At 40.8% G+C, this 15,743-nt stretch overlaps 1 protein-coding gene across 8 annotated transcripts in view; it reads right to left on the bottom strand.

Annotated features, from left to right (window-relative positions):
* The window catches only part of LOC129840962 (plexin-B1-like), a 124,577-nt gene extending 121,054 nt beyond the window's left edge, over positions 1–3,523 (bottom strand). For 7 of the 8 annotated variants that reach the window (XM_055909042.1, XM_055909081.1, XM_055909034.1 and 4 more), the window contains exon 1: positions 3,049–3,523. The gene's annotated coding sequence lies outside the window, so the exon portion shown is untranslated. The remainder of the gene's footprint in view (positions 1–3,048) is intronic. The other variant, XM_055909100.1, reaches the window with a different exon arrangement.
* Positions 3,524–15,743: the final 12,220 nt, after the last annotated feature.

The raw sequence follows: 15,743 nt of genomic DNA, 5'->3' as shown, positions 1-15,743 counted from the left end.
TTTGCTTTAGGCCATCTGTACCTTTTAGAGCAGATGTCTCACGTGCGGAAGTAAGCCGTCTGGCGCGAGACATTCATTGGGAGGAGACTAGCGCACACCCAGAAGTTCTGACTGAACGCACATTTGAGCGCCCCCAGGATAGTCCATTTACTTTGTGCTGTTATAATTTATGCCACGAAATCCTGCAACTTCCTTGGGGTATTTCCCCTCATAGCAAATAACCGACAAAGCAACCGAAGCAATGTTCGCATTGGCAGATGCGCCCACGGAGGCGAAGCTGCCTGACAGTCACTGAGGTAGTAAATAACCGAACAGCTTGTAGTCCATTCTTACGATCGCTGGAAAAAGGATTTCTTAATGTGCATCTTCAACATAGAACATACATACCCAGGAAACTTAGAAACCAGATATTGATATTAAAGTATTTGCAATACACAAAATACCACTGGAAAAGCAATGTAAAGACTGCAACGTAAAGCAACGACGCCTGCCGGAGAGAGACAAAACAGGCTGTAAAAACAGGGCCTCCCGAGTGGCGCATTGGTCTAAGGCACTGCATCGCAATGCTAGCTGTGCCACTAGAAATCCTGGTTCGAGTCCAGGTTCTGTCGCAACTGGGAGACCCATGGGGCGGTGCATAATTGGCCCAGCGTCATCCGGGTTAGAGGAGGGTTTGACAGGCCGGGATGTCCTTTCCCCATCGCCCTCTAGTGACTCCTGCCGCGGGCTGGGCACATGCATGCTGACATGGTCGCCAGGTGTACAGTGTTTCCTCCGACACATTGGTGCGGCTGGCTTCCGGGATAAGTGGGCATTGTGTGGCTTGGCTGGGTCGTGTTTCGGAGGATGCACGGCTGTTGACCTTCGCCTCTCCCAAGTCCGTACGGGAGTTGCAGCGATGGGACAAAACTGTAACTACCAATTGGATACCATGAAATTGGGGAGAAAAGGGGGTACATTTTTTTATTAATAAAATGGACTTTAACAACAGAACAAGCTGGAAGCTGACCCACCACCTGCTGTGGTTCAATGAACTACTGCTAAACAGCAGTAACGATGGGGGGAAAAAAACTTCCATTTACTATACTACTGTATCTCCAAAAATGTGCTAACCAGCAGCGAAAAATGTGTCGAGTCGCAGGAAATTCAATTTAACGGTCGACTTTGGGCATGAAAAACGGTCCAACTCCTCTTTCTCAATTTTTAAACAGAAATTGGCTGTGCATTTGATGGTCCATCAATGTGTCATTCTGGTAATGCTGCCGACGTAGCTAGTTCGTTAGCTAAGCTAAGCATAACTCCTCCATGATGTGTTGAAGTCATTTCACAGGATTTGTTTTGGACGGTAGCTGTAGAGATCAGTAACAAATGTCACTTTAGCCAAATATCTTATTCATTTAAAAAAAATCATCATTAAATTACCTGGTATGATGTTGCATTATTCAGTTACAGTTTAAAATGTATTTTTGCCAAAGGTCGAACCTTAATGTAAATGTCCAGTGTTTCCAGAGTTCTATGAAATATGACCCATCATTAATTACAACAGGAGTGAAATCGTTTTCCTTCAAAACAAATGGTAATTAAGTATGCTAAAAAGCTACTTCTCTGTGTTGGAATGGCTTGAGCATTCCCCAACAACAGAATGGTGTGGGCTTATACCGGTCATTCAAAATATTAATAAGAATAGACCGCTGATTGGCCAGCTCCTTCTCCTCAGGAGGATGACATCAACCCCTGTGAGGAAATCACAAGCATTCTTTTTTACCTCAAGTTTGAGATGTGTTTTTTTAAGTGTTTTTTTCTCTCCAAATTATGCTTTGGCCACAAATACAAGTATAGAATGAGTCAATAATATTATTTGGGTATGAGTTAACAGAATATGAACTTTTAAGTGAGATTTTCACTGGACAGTTACTTTAAAACTGAAACATGTTCTCTCAACTTAATGTGTAGAGTAGCAGGAAATTAGCATTAAACTGAAATGTTCTCATCCTCATGGCAAAATGTAAGGAATAGCATGAGATGAGCTATAAAAACATTTCTCTCTGCCCCATGACAAAGTGTAGCATTGCAGGTAATTAGTTTTAAAACTACAACATTTTCTCTGAGATTCATGAATAAATGTGTAGGATAGCATTATAAAACTGCACATTCGTCTCTCTGCCCCATGGCCAAATGTGGTGAAATACAGGAAGTTAGCCGTTATCTTTAATAGTAAAAATATGTTATCCCAATAAAATTCTACTTATCCTTCCACTGTTTCCACATTACTTATCCTCCCACTGTTTCCAAATTACCCCTCAAGAGAGTTGTGTCAAACTGTGTCAAACTTTGCAAAGTTGCAGGAAATATAAATATATTTGAACTGTTCCCAGAAAATCTCAAATGGAAGGACCCCAGGACAACCAGTCTACTGTTTGTCCCCACCAATATCTACATCACAATTTCGCCCTTGCACAGACTCCCGATGTGGTTTTGGAAAGTGAACCTACAGTGTGGTCAAGTTTATCACCCCAGATAGCCAAATGAAAATACAATTGATGGGTAATAGTGATAGTAGCCTCCGTATTACATAAGTTTATTTACACATTCAAAACTAGGACTCATTTTACATGGCAAAACTGGATTCCATACAGAAACTACTGGTATCGTCTTTCAACGCTAAGATATAAGTACCTCACTATTCGTACTAACAACTATTTTCACATTGCTAAAACACTTGAAATGTATATATTTTTAAAACATTTGAGTGCAATGATTACTGTTGATTTCTAATGTTTTTTTGGTTGATGTTAAATGTGTTTATTCTCACTTTTGCTGGTTTATTTCACTTGTTTTGGCAACGTGAACATATTTATCGTGCCAATAAAGCCCGTTTAAATTGAATAACAATATTGGCCACAATCAGCATGCAACTTGCACTAGACTCCATGTATTTAGGGGATAAACTATTTTGCAGGAACTATGGACGACATTTCTGAGAAACAGTGTTTTGCAAGCATCAAAAGTAGGTTTTCGCAGTAACAGTAAGCTTAGACCTCCACTCACCTTCAATTCTTATAAATCAGGTTTAATTCCACGACCCGCCGTTTTGTTCTGGATACAAGGAAAGTGAGTTCAGTGCCGTCGGCTGGCCGAATTGGAGGGTAAGTTTATCCAATTTGTCAGCAACTTGTGCTTTTAAATCCAGGCAAATCACAACGGTTCCCAGGGGTCAGGAGAACGCAAATTCCATTGTCGTTCAAACTTGCGTTTGGTTGGTATTAGTTTTCTGCTGGTTTAAGGTTGGTTCACGTGATCAAACAATCTTCAGCTTTAGTAAAGTCCACAATGTTCCATGTACATTTCCCGGCTTAAAAGCAACTCGTGCGCGCTCTTATTGTTATTGCTTTTTTCTCATATTGGACTGTGCGCTTTCTACGATTACCACATGTATGCCTTCCCGGCGAATAGTGGCGAGAATGGATAGATTACCTCACGACAGCCCTAGATAAACCAGCCCCCGATATGCGTAATGTTTTAAAGGGGCTTGGTCACATCGACTGCTGAAATGCCCTGGTGACTGGCGGACCTCTCCTGGCCAACCAACTTCGTTCTCTTAACGGGGCAGTCTGCAATTCAAACAACAACAAAAACGATACCCCGCCACTTTTTGGTAAACAGCTCAGGGATGAAGCTGGAGAAATGTAACCGCTCTCAAACTAATTGACAGCGCTACAGTATGGATGCAAGGACTGACCATCCAACAGATCAACATTGGCATTTTCACCATGATTTTAGGCTATACAGTGTTTGTTTACCATTAGCCTACGTTGTTTACAAGAGCTTATATTTTGGCTCCTGGTGGGATGGGGTATGACATTTGAACTAAGCCCATCTTGCATTTTTAAGTTATATTCTTCAAGAATCAATGGGTATATACAATTGATGTTTTGTGCAAAAAAAATTGTAGTATCAGCAGATTTCCCCTTTAAAGGGGCAACAGATTAGCGGCTGATTCAGATCCGCTTTAGCCACATCGCAGTTGTTTTGGCAGGAACCCACTAAGGTGTTTCAGATGCCATGCTTATGGTCATGTTGCACAACCTGGTCTCAGAGCATTTCATATTATTCTGTACTTAAATCCGAGCTACTCCACTTAGCATGATATGTTACATTTCGTATGGTATATATTAATTTGTGAATGTTACGAATTTGCAAAATATACTATATGTTAGGAATTTGCAAAAGGTACAATATGTTCCAAATTTACTAACATATGATATGTTACGAATTCCAATTTGTTGTAGCTAATGTTAGCTAACTGGCTAACTTTAGCTACGCTAGGGGTTAGGGTTAAATTAACTGACTTGCTTAGTTAAATAAAGGTAAAAAATAATACTAATAAATAAACCACCATCCTTTTGTTTTTGCCTTAAGTAACCTTCTGTTTTATGTAACCATACCAAATGTAACATATCATTCTCATTTCAATATCCCGGATTTACATATCCTACGTTATGTCTAGTCAATAAGACCAGGCTGTGTTTGTCACGACTTCTGCCGAAGTCGTTGCCTCTCCTTGTCCGGGCGGTGTTCGGCGGTCGACTTCACCGGTCTTCTAGTCATCATCGATCCATTTTCCATTGGTTTTGTCTTGTCTTCCCACACACCTGTTGTCAATCCCATTCATTACCTGTTGTGTATTTAACCCTCTGTTTCCCTTCATGTGTTTGTCAGAGATTGTTCGTTGTCAAGTGTTGTGTGTTTTGTGTATAAGTGTGCGATGGGTCTTCATACCCAGATTTTGTATTATATTTTTTCGTGAGTGTTATGGAGCTTATTACTGGAACTTTTATTAAAGTACTCCATGCTACACTCTATTTTGACTCTCCTGCGCCTGACTTCCTCTGCCACTTATACACGCCATTGTGACAGAATCTCTGACAAACACATGAAGGGAAACAGAGGGTTAAATACACAACAGGTAATGAATGGGATTGACAACAGGTGTGTGGGAAGACAAGACAAAACCAATGGAAAATGAAAAATAGATCGATGATGACTAGAAGACCGGTGAAGTCGACCGCCGAACACCGCCCGGACAAGGAGAGGCAAGGACAAGGAGAGGCAACGACTTCGGCAGAAGTCGTGACAGTGTTGCAGCAAGTGGGAGGGAGATTGCGAGCTGTGAGAAGTATGCAGGAGGGCATGGGACAAAGGAATGTGTAGTATTGGTGGAAAAAACTGTGTGTGAATTGTGGGGGTGCCCATGTTGCTTGGGATCAGCAGTGTCTGTGCGAAAGAGACATGTTGAGGTTGTCAGGATCAGTGAAGAACAGAAGTAGGGGGACCACATGTCCCAGCTTGTGCGGGACAGTCCTGCATTTTGTCCGTTTGTCCCACATCCCGCAACCAAACAATCATGTCCCACATTTTATCAACAAATTCAAACACCACTAATTTAGATTTTTTTTAATACATGTCCCATATTTCATTGAAACATTCCAACCTGTCTCTTGCGTTCACGTTGTATATCATAACGCTTCGATCACACCGACAGCATTATTGTGCAAAATAGTACGCAGCATCATCTGGATATGTATGCAACAAAAGTTCAACATTCACCTTTTGTTACCATTTCTGTCAAGCCGTCTACGTATACAGTTTGACACATATGTTAGATAAATCCAACATATGCACCACACCGAACGCACTGCAACTGCCTCTGCAACGCAATGCTGCAAGGCAAACGCAGCGTTTCATTGGAAATTAATGTAATTCTGGTGTACCAAAATGCAATGACACTGTCGGTGTGTTCGAAGCATTACTCAAAACGTTCTTGAACAGACTTTGAGGTACGTTTGCTCCCATTTGGTGGGTGTAGCAAGGTGTGGTTTGAAGCATTGAGTGACGTATTTAAAGGGCAGTGGCCATGCTGACAGCTTCCCCAACCCCTCCCCGTTATTCACCATTTCCATTCAACGTAAAAACATACTGATAAGCAGTACTGACATTCTGCACAAGACTACAAAAGTAAGTAAATAGCTGCATTAGACTGAAAGCTAGGCTATAAGGTAATTTCGTCAAATTTATGAGGCTCTCCATGCTCATTCAAAATATTTGCTGTACTTCCCCCAATCCCGTTTTAAAAGTCTCCCCTCCCAACTGTTTTACATTCCGTGAGAACAACCAGAAATATTTTCTTGGCCACATATTCACACATTTTCATAACAGACACACATTTTATCAAAAGAGTAGGTGCGCTTTAATTAGCTCATTCAGTGCTCATTCAGTGTCACGACTTCTGCTGAAGTCCGTGCCTCTCCTTGTTCGGGCGGTGTTCGGCGGTCGACGTTGCCAGTCTTCTAGCCATCGCCGATCCATTTTTCCATTTGTTTTGTCTCGTTTTTCCACACACCTGGTTTTCATTTCCCTCATTAAGTGTTGTGTATTTACCCTCTGTTTCCCCCATGTCTTTGTGTGGTATTGTTTGTTGTAAGTGCTTGTGCACATTTTGTTTGACTGGTGCGCGTCGGGTTGTTGTGCCCATATTTTGTCATTCTTATGCCGTTGGTTTTACTATTAAACTGCTCCGGCTATTACCTAGTTCCTCTCTCCTGCGTCTGACTTCCCTGCCACCAGTTACTTACCCCTTACATTCAGTGCAGCGGGAAAAGGGAAGTAGTGCTGCCAGAGCACACCAGAGCATCCCTCCACCACTTTTCACAATGGTGCTAACTTTGTATTTATATTTGTATTTATTATGGATCCCTGTTAGCTGCTGCACAAGGCAGAAGTTACCCTTACTGGGGTCCAGCAAAATTAAGGCAGTGATACAGTTTTAAAAACATTACACATCACATTAATTGTGTACCCTCAGGCCACTACATTTTTTATTTAACTAGGCAATTCAGTTAAGATCAAATTATTATTTACAACACCGGCCAGACCCGGATGACGCTGGGCCAATTGTGCGCCACCCAATCACGGCCAGTTGGGATACAGCCTGTACATTATCTACAACACAAAATCCATGTGTACGTGTGTGTATAGTGTCATGTGCCTGTGTGTCTTGTCTCTTCACTTTTAGTTTTACCTTTATTTAACTAGGCAAGTCAGTTAAGAACAAATTCTTATTTACAATGACAGCCTAGGAACAGTGGGGGCAGAACGACAGGGGGCAGAACGACAGACTTGTACCTTGTCAGCTCAGGGATTCGAACTTGCAACCTTTTGGTTACTAGTCCAACGCTCTAACCACTAGGCTACCCTACCTCCCCAGTCCCTGCTGTTCCATAAGGTGTATTTGTATCTGTTTTTTTTAATCAGATTTGCTTGTATTCATTCCCCTTGATTTATTCCACATTTTGTTGTGTTAGTCTGATTTCAAAATGGATGAAATAAAATAAAAATCTCACCCATCTACACACAATACACCATAATGACAAGATTAAAACATGTTTTTAGTCATGTTTGCAAATGTATTGAAAATTAAATACAGAAATATCTAATTTACATAAGTATTCACACCCTGGAGTCAATACATCACCTTTGGCAGTGATTAAAGCTGTGAGTCTTTCTGTTAGTTTGTAAGAGCTTTGCACACCTGGATTGTACAATATTTGCCATATATTTGCAATAGTCTTGCCATAGATTCTCAAGCAGATTTAAGTTAAAACTGTAACTCGGCCACTCAGGAACATTCACTGTCTTCTTAATAAGCAACTGCAGTGTAGATTTGGCCTTGTGTTTTAGGTTATTGTCCTGCTGAAAGGTGGATTCATCTCCCAGTATCTGGTGGAAAGCGGACTGAACCAGATTTATTTTTGTCTAGGATTTTTTATTTTTTTTATCCTGAAAAACTCCCCAGTCCTTAACGATTACAGACATACCCATAACATGATGCAGCCACCACTATGCTTTAAAACATGGAGAGTGGTACTCTGTTGTATTCTATTTGCCCCAAATATAACACTGTATTCAGGACAAAAAGTTTATATTTTTGCCACATTTTTTGAAGTATTACTTTAGTGCCTTGTTGCAAACAGGTTTTGAAATATTTTTATTCTGTACAGGCTTCCGTCTCTTCACTCTGTCAATTAGGTTAGTATTGCGGAGTAACTACGATGTTGTTGATCCATCTTCAGTTTTCTCCTATCACACCACCCAAAGTGTGATTAATAACTTCACCATGCTCAAAGGGATATTCAATGTCTGCTTTTTTATTTATTTTACCCATCTACCTAAAGGTTCCCTTCTTTGCAAGGCATTGGAATACTTCCCTGGTCTTTCTGGTTGAATCTGTGTTTGAAATGCACTGCTCAACTGAGGGACCTTACCGATAATTGTATATGTGGGGTACAGAGATTGAGGTAGTCGATCAAAACTCATGTTAAACGCATTATTGCACACAGAGTGAGTCCATGCAACTTATTATGCGACTTGTTAATTAAGCAATATTTATCCTTGCCATAACAAAGGTGTTCAATACTTATTGAATCAAGACATATTCACCTTTTCATTTGTAATTCATTTGTAAAAATGTCTAAAAACATTATTCCCATTTTACATTATGGGGTATTGTGTGTAGCTCAGTGACAAAACATCTCAATTTAATCAATTTTAAATTCAGGCTGTAACACAACAAAATGTGGAAAATGTCAAGGGGTGTGAATACATTGCAAAGGCATCGTAGGTGTAGGGTTTGCTGGTGGTGCAATTTGCTCCTTTCCCTCTTCCTTTTTTATTTTTGTGTCACAAAATGTAACGTGATCGAGCCTACATTCCCCACAGTAGGTGGCAGCATGTGCAAACAAAATGTGCAAACGCCATGATACCAAAGAAGAAGAAGTTGTTTTGTTTTGGCAGTGTCGGAGGTGGAACTGTGTTAGAGCTGTCAAATCCACAAGTGACTCTCGGAACTATACCTAAAGTGGACATTGACATTGGCTGCACAGAGTCGCATTAAGACAAATCCCATGCAGACTTTTTTACAAGTTCGAACAGTGGAATGTAATCTACACCTAGATTAGGATGATATACAGTACCATTCAAAAGTTTGGGTGATTGTGGAGGCCAGGCGATCAGATGAAGCACTCCATCAAACTCCTTCTTGGTCAAATAGCCCTTACACAGCCTGGAGATGTGTTTTGGGTCATTGTCCTGTTGAAAAACAAATGATAGTCTCACTAAGCGCAAACCAGATGGGATGGCGTATCGCTGCAGAATTCTGTGGTAGCCATGCTGGTAAATGTATCTTGTGTTGTAAATAAATCACTGACAGTGTCACCAGCAAAAGCACACCATCACACCTCCTTCATGCTTCACAGTTGGAACCAAAAATCTTACATTTGGACTCATCAAACCAAAGGACAGATTTTCACCGGCCTAATGTCCATTGCTCATGTTTCTTGGCCCAAGCAAGTCTCTTCTTATTATTGGTGTCTTTTAGTAATGGTTTATTTGCAGCAATTTGACCATGAAGGCCTGATTCACGCAGTCTCCGCTGAACAGTTGATGTTGAGATGTGTCTTTTACTTGAACTTTGAAGCATTTATTTGGGCTGCAGTCTAAAGTGCAGTTAACTCTAATGAACTTATCCTCTGCAGCAGAGGTAACTCTGGGTCTTCATTTCCTTTGACGGTCCTCATGAGAGCCTGTTTAATCATAGCGCTTGATGTTTTTTTCGACTGCACTTGAAAAAAATGTAAAAGTTCTTGAAATGTTACGCATCGACTGACCATGTCTTAACGTAACGATGGACTATCGTTTTTCTTTGCTTATTTGAGCTGTTCTTGCCATAATATGGACTTGGTATTTTACCAAATAGGGCTGTCTTCTATATACCACCCCTACCTTGTGACAACACTACTGGTTGGCTCAAACGCATTGAGAAGGAAATAAATTCCACAAATAAACTTTTAGCAAGGCACACCTGTTAATTGAAATGCATTCCAGGTGACAACCTCATGAAGCTGGTTGAGAGAATGCCAAGAGTGTGCAAAGCTGTCATCAAGGCAAAGGGTGGCATCTTTCAAGAATATATATATATAAAATATATTTTGATTTGTTTAACACTTTTTTTGGTTACTACATGATTCCATGTGTTATTTCACAGTTTGGATGTCTTCACTATTATTTTACAATGTAGAACATAGTAAAAAATAAAAACTCTTGAATAAGTAGGTGTGTCCAACTTTTGACTGGTACTGTATTTCAATATCTTACCTTGTCAATAGATATTGCTTACCTACCCCATTCTCCAGCTTTGGTGAATGGACCAACCAGAACCTCAAGACTGCCATGGGCAAGTCCCTTGACGGGTACCACGAACAGTAGGAGAACAACCTGAAGGTAATTCTCTTTGCACACAACATTTGCACACAACAGCAGCGTCCAGGCCTCCGCCTAGTACGGACAGAAGCTGCAGCTGTTGACTGAGGTAAACAATGCAATTGTTTATACAATTATTGCATATACTGTAGTCTTTCAAATTTGTGATTGACTTAGTGTTTGTCTATTGCTATTTTTGTGTAACGTACTTTCAGATCACTGATACCCCACCTGATCTGGTGGAAGTTGTCGAACCAGATCAGAACGCCTTCGAGGACCACCTTCAGGCATGGACTGAGAAGGATGTGAGGTTTTTGACCAGGTAAAAATGGTTGTCCGTTGTTGTTGAATTATATTATTATTATACCTTTATTTCAACAAGGAACAGACTGAGACCAATGTCTCTTTTACAGCTGTGCCCTGTGTATACATGTTTATACATACAGTTGAGGTACAATGATTAAGAAACTACACAAGACAAACAAAACGATCACAGATAACACAAAAAGTAGCAGCAGATTGTTACATTTACACACAGGTTATTCCCCTAACAGCACAAGAACTTGCATTACCCGAAGCAGTTACAAGCATTACAAAAATAAAAATACTCCAATATATGTTTAAAATGGGCAAGGGGGACAAGAGTCTCAAGTTTAAGTTTAGTCTGCAGGCTATTCCATAAGCAAGGAGCGTAACAGGAAAAGGCAGCCATACCCAATTCTGTGGAGATCGCATGGGCCTCAAGTGTAATCCATGCTTCAGACCTGGTTTTAGGAATTATAATTCTAATATTGATGAGTGATGATAAATAAGGTAGTTTATTCAGAAGTGCTTTATAGACAAACACGAGAGCATGTTGTTCTCGTCTCATGGACAGCGAAGTCCATCCCACATTTTGATATAAAACAGTAGTGAGTTCTATAGCTAGCACTCGTAAAAAACCCAAGTGCGTAATGATAAATAGCATCTAGCGATTAGGTGTTGATGCCGTAGCATGCATGTAGATAATATCCCTATAATCTATAACAGACATAAAAGTAGCTTGCACAATTTGTCTTCTATTTGTAGAGGAGAAACATGTCCTGTTTCTATAGAGGAAGTGTAGCTCGATTTTTAGCCGTTTACAAAGTTCGTCAACATTCGTCAGCATTTTTAAAGACAGTCTATCATCCAACAATATGCCTAAGTATTTATATGCAGAGACCTGATTAATTCAAGAACCATCTAAGCTCATAAATGCAAGTGTATTTTCAACCAATTTTTTAAACCTATTAAAAATCATAAAATGTGTTTTCTTTGCATTTAAAACAAGTTTCAGCTTTATAAAAGACCCTTGTAATATCTTAATCTGTCTCCAATTGTGATAATGCTTTGTCAGCCGTTGAAGCAATAGAGTACATGACAGTGTCATCAGCATATAGATTAATTTTACACTTATCTCATCACCGATATTGTTTATGTAGAGAGTGAACAGTAATGGACCAAGTATAGAACCTTGTGGGACCCCTTTAACCAACTCCAATTGCTCCGACTGGATGCCGTCGACTCTAAAAGGCTGACTTCTGTCCTTTAGATAGTCATGAAACCAACGACAGGCATCCGATCCCAGTCCTATTAACGACAGCTTACCCAAAAGTATTACATGGTCTACAGTGTCAAAAGCTTTGGACAAATCTATGAACAAGGCGGCACAGTACTTTCTATTATCTAGGGCATTAGTAATATCATTTACAACATGTACAGTGGCCGTAGTCATACTGTGTTTAGGTCTGAAGCCAGATTGATTGCTAGAAAGAGTATTGTTAACAGTTACAAATTATTGTAGTTGCCTATTCACCAATGACAATAGAATTTTAGCCAAACAGGAGAGCTTGGAGATGGGCTGATAATTATTCAATTCACTACCATCACCTCCCTTGAGGAGTGGTAAAACAAAAGCTGTTTTCCAAGTTTTAGGAATCTTTCCTACGACAAATGTTTGATAAAACACATATGCGTCACTGCACTAGCAATGATAGGTGCCACACACTTGCGTAAATATGGATCCAGATTGTCAGCGCCTAGCAATTTCTTAGAATCTATAGCCGATAGTACACATAAGACCTCATCTTCTGTGAATTTTGGGAAATGATAAACCAGCTTACTATTTTTCACATCAGCTGAAGGCTGAGGGGCTGAAACAATAGACCGGTCAGGATCATGTTGGCCATTTTTTCTTTCAAAAAGAAAACCAGCAGAAATAAAGTGCTTATTAAAAACATCACAAATTTCAATTCGGTCACTGATGATCCCAGATTTCGATGTAATTTGCTTCGGCAGGGAAGTCGAGGAGTTTCCTCGTTTAAGTGAGGTAACAGTTTTCCAGAATTTAGAGGGATCACCAGCAGACTCTGTCATAGCACTAAGAAAATACCAAGATTTAGACTTTTTTATTCCTCCGGTCCATTTATTTCTCAATGGGCCTTTCACCAGTTTTCCTCGCCAAGGCCCATGCTTGATTCTTTTGCAGGTAAAGGATTTTCCAATTAGAGCAGAACCGATAATTTGTTTGTTTTTTTTAAACACGCCCCGTTAAAGCGATTTATCAGCCATGGAGGTAAAAATTTATGAAAAAGGGAACTCTAAAACTGGGTCCATTATGCAGTTTATGGATAAAAGCTCTTAGTAATAAAGGTCATGGATAAAGGCTTGCTCTGAGAAGTGTTTATAGTTTATCTTTAGAATTATACGGGGGTCAAGGTTTTTTAGCCTAGTATCTCTGATACATGCAATAGGGCAGTGGTGTCACATCTGCTCCTGCCACACCCCCTAGTGGACATCCGGTGTCTCCTTGACCTGCAACCAATCCTCCAGTACACTCTCTCTCTCTCCCCCTCCCTTTCTGTTTGTTTGTGATTGTGTGGTTGGAGACAGGTTTGCTGGAGCCAGAGCGGATCCTCACCAGCTGCAACCCGTTCCATAATCAAGACCTCTACAAATACTCAGTCCTGCCACTTCCAGATCATAATCTCTGCTAAGTCAGTTTATGATTCTAGCTATTTATGATTATTCAAGATCCTGTTACCCTGCTGTGTCTGTTTCCCTGCCTGATGCTGTTTATCCTCTCACTGCAGTTTTGCCACTCTGGCTCTTGTCTCCTGTTCCACATCTCACCACCCTGTTCTGGATTCACCACTCCATTGGATTCCTCTCTGGACCTGTTTACCCTGTTCCAACCCAGCTCACTCCAGCCTCCTAGTTTCCTACCACTCATCCAAGCTTCCCCGGATCTGCAATCCATTTCTCCCTGTGTTACAATAAATACCTTGGTTCATTCATCCCTGTTTCTTGGTGTGAGTCTACTCTTGGGTTCCCCTGTGCTGCTCCACTTAACAAGTGGTCACTGTCATTTGCAAATAACCCATTCGCTGTGTATTTGTTAAGATAAGGTCTTATGTATTTTTTTTCAGGTCTTTTGGATTAGGACAGGTAGGTATATTTAATAGTTGATTAAGATTTAGTTAGTTACACATTTCTTAAATGATGCTGGCATCAGCCAGTCCAGATTGAGCTCTCCAATAAATAATTAAGTTTGCATAATTAGACATTAACTCAAACAATTTGCATAGAACAGATCCCCGAGCTGAGGGTGGGCGATCAAACTCCCGCTAGCGTTAATAGTGCATTATGATCAAGGACCACATTTAGAACTAAGCATTCGTACTGTTTTGGAACAGAAGTTTAAATGGACACCGTGACATCTAGGTTGCATTTAACAAATGGCAATACCTCCACCTCTACCCACTCTGTCTGCTCTGTAGACATTATACCCAGCTAACAGAACATCTGAGTCTGGAACAGAGACACACAGCCAGGATTCAGATGTAATCAATATTTCAGCATGTGATTGTGAGACCAGTATTTCAATAAAATCAAGCTTCTAGCATTAAAATGAATAATTCCAATACCCCTCTACCTGTGCGAGGAAGTGGCAACACGGTACATTGACAATAGTGTAACAATACCATAAAGTCCATCAATGTCACGCCCTGACCTTAGAGATCCTTTTATGTCTCTTTTGGTTTGGTCAGGGTGTGATTTGGGGTGGGCATTCTATGTTTGTTTTTCTATGATTTTGTGTTTCTATGTTTTGGCCGGGTATGGTTCTCAATCAGGGACAGCTGTCTATCGTTGTCTCTGATTGGGAACCATACTTAGGTATCCCTTTTTCCCACTTGGTTTTGTGGGACGTTGACTTTGTTTAGGGCACTTTGCCTTTGAGCTTCAAGGTTTGTTTTTGTAGTGTTTATTGTTTTGTTTGGCATCATTTTTGATGAAATAAAGAAAATGTACGCTCACCACGCTGCACCTTGGTCCTCTCCTTTCAACAGCCGTGACAATCAACAGTTTCATCCATGTTAGCAGCACCTGTAGAGCTATTTAAAGCTGTGGGGGGAGCAATGAGTATAGTCTGATGGGTAATCGACCAATTCCGAGTATCAACCCCCATGGCTATATATTGTCAATTCTCCCGTGCTCTGTATGAGGCTATAGTGAGAGCCAGGTTTGAGGAGAGAATGCTTGTACCATACCTATTCAGATATAATCCATCCCGGAGAAATACATTTGGTCGATGTAAGAAAGCTGTAATATTGTCCACATATTGTATGCTTATTGAACAACAACCTTTAAGCCAGATGTGTAGCTGGCACATGCGACTGAAATTATTATCCGTATAGCGTGGAGATGGGAGTGGACCTGAAATAATGCATTGATTACCTGATTTAAGTAGAGTATGAATCCGTGATTTAAAGTCCTTTTTAAGTTGCTCAGATTGCTGTAGTTTAATATCATTTGACCCTACATGGACAGTGATAGCTGAGGCAGTCAGGTGTTCACTAATGAGTAGCGGTAACATACAGTCAATGTCCTGAATCCGGGCACCCGGGTAACAAATGGTCTCTGCTTTCCTAATAGAAACATTTTGGATCATGGATGAGCCCACAATGACAGTGGGACTGCTGCTTGGTACATTTTTTAGCTGCGTCTCTCTTGAGTTATCTTCCTCCTATAAAGTTGTTTGGGGCTAGTTGTAGGGCTGTTTCGTTGTAAATTGTTTAGATGGCAGGGGTCCACTTGCTTCCGGGCAGAGTTGTTTGTTCATTTGGGGCCAACGGCAGAAACCTCCGACTCTTCCAATACCCGGTATCTGTTTCCCAGTTCCAAGGCATCACTTTGCCTTGGCATTTTCCTGCCAAGGTTTTTTGTTGTTGTTTCCGTACAGTAATCCATGGCTCCTGAGGTGGAGCAGAGGGAGTGGAGCAGACCGTGGGCTTGAGTATAGCTCCCGGTAATGGCCAAGGCTCTTCTAGCGGGATCAAAGTATGTTTCACAGCTACAGGCTCTTCCAAGGCCGTGGTGACAAGCCATGGGCAAGTGACTTCGTTCAC

This window comes from Salvelinus fontinalis, chromosome 3 (assembly GCF_029448725.1).
Source record: "Salvelinus fontinalis isolate EN_2023a chromosome 3, ASM2944872v1, whole genome shotgun sequence".
NCBI lineage: Eukaryota > Metazoa > Chordata > Actinopteri > Salmoniformes > Salmonidae > Salvelinus > Salvelinus fontinalis.
This window is presented reverse-complemented; position numbering and strand designations above follow the sequence as displayed.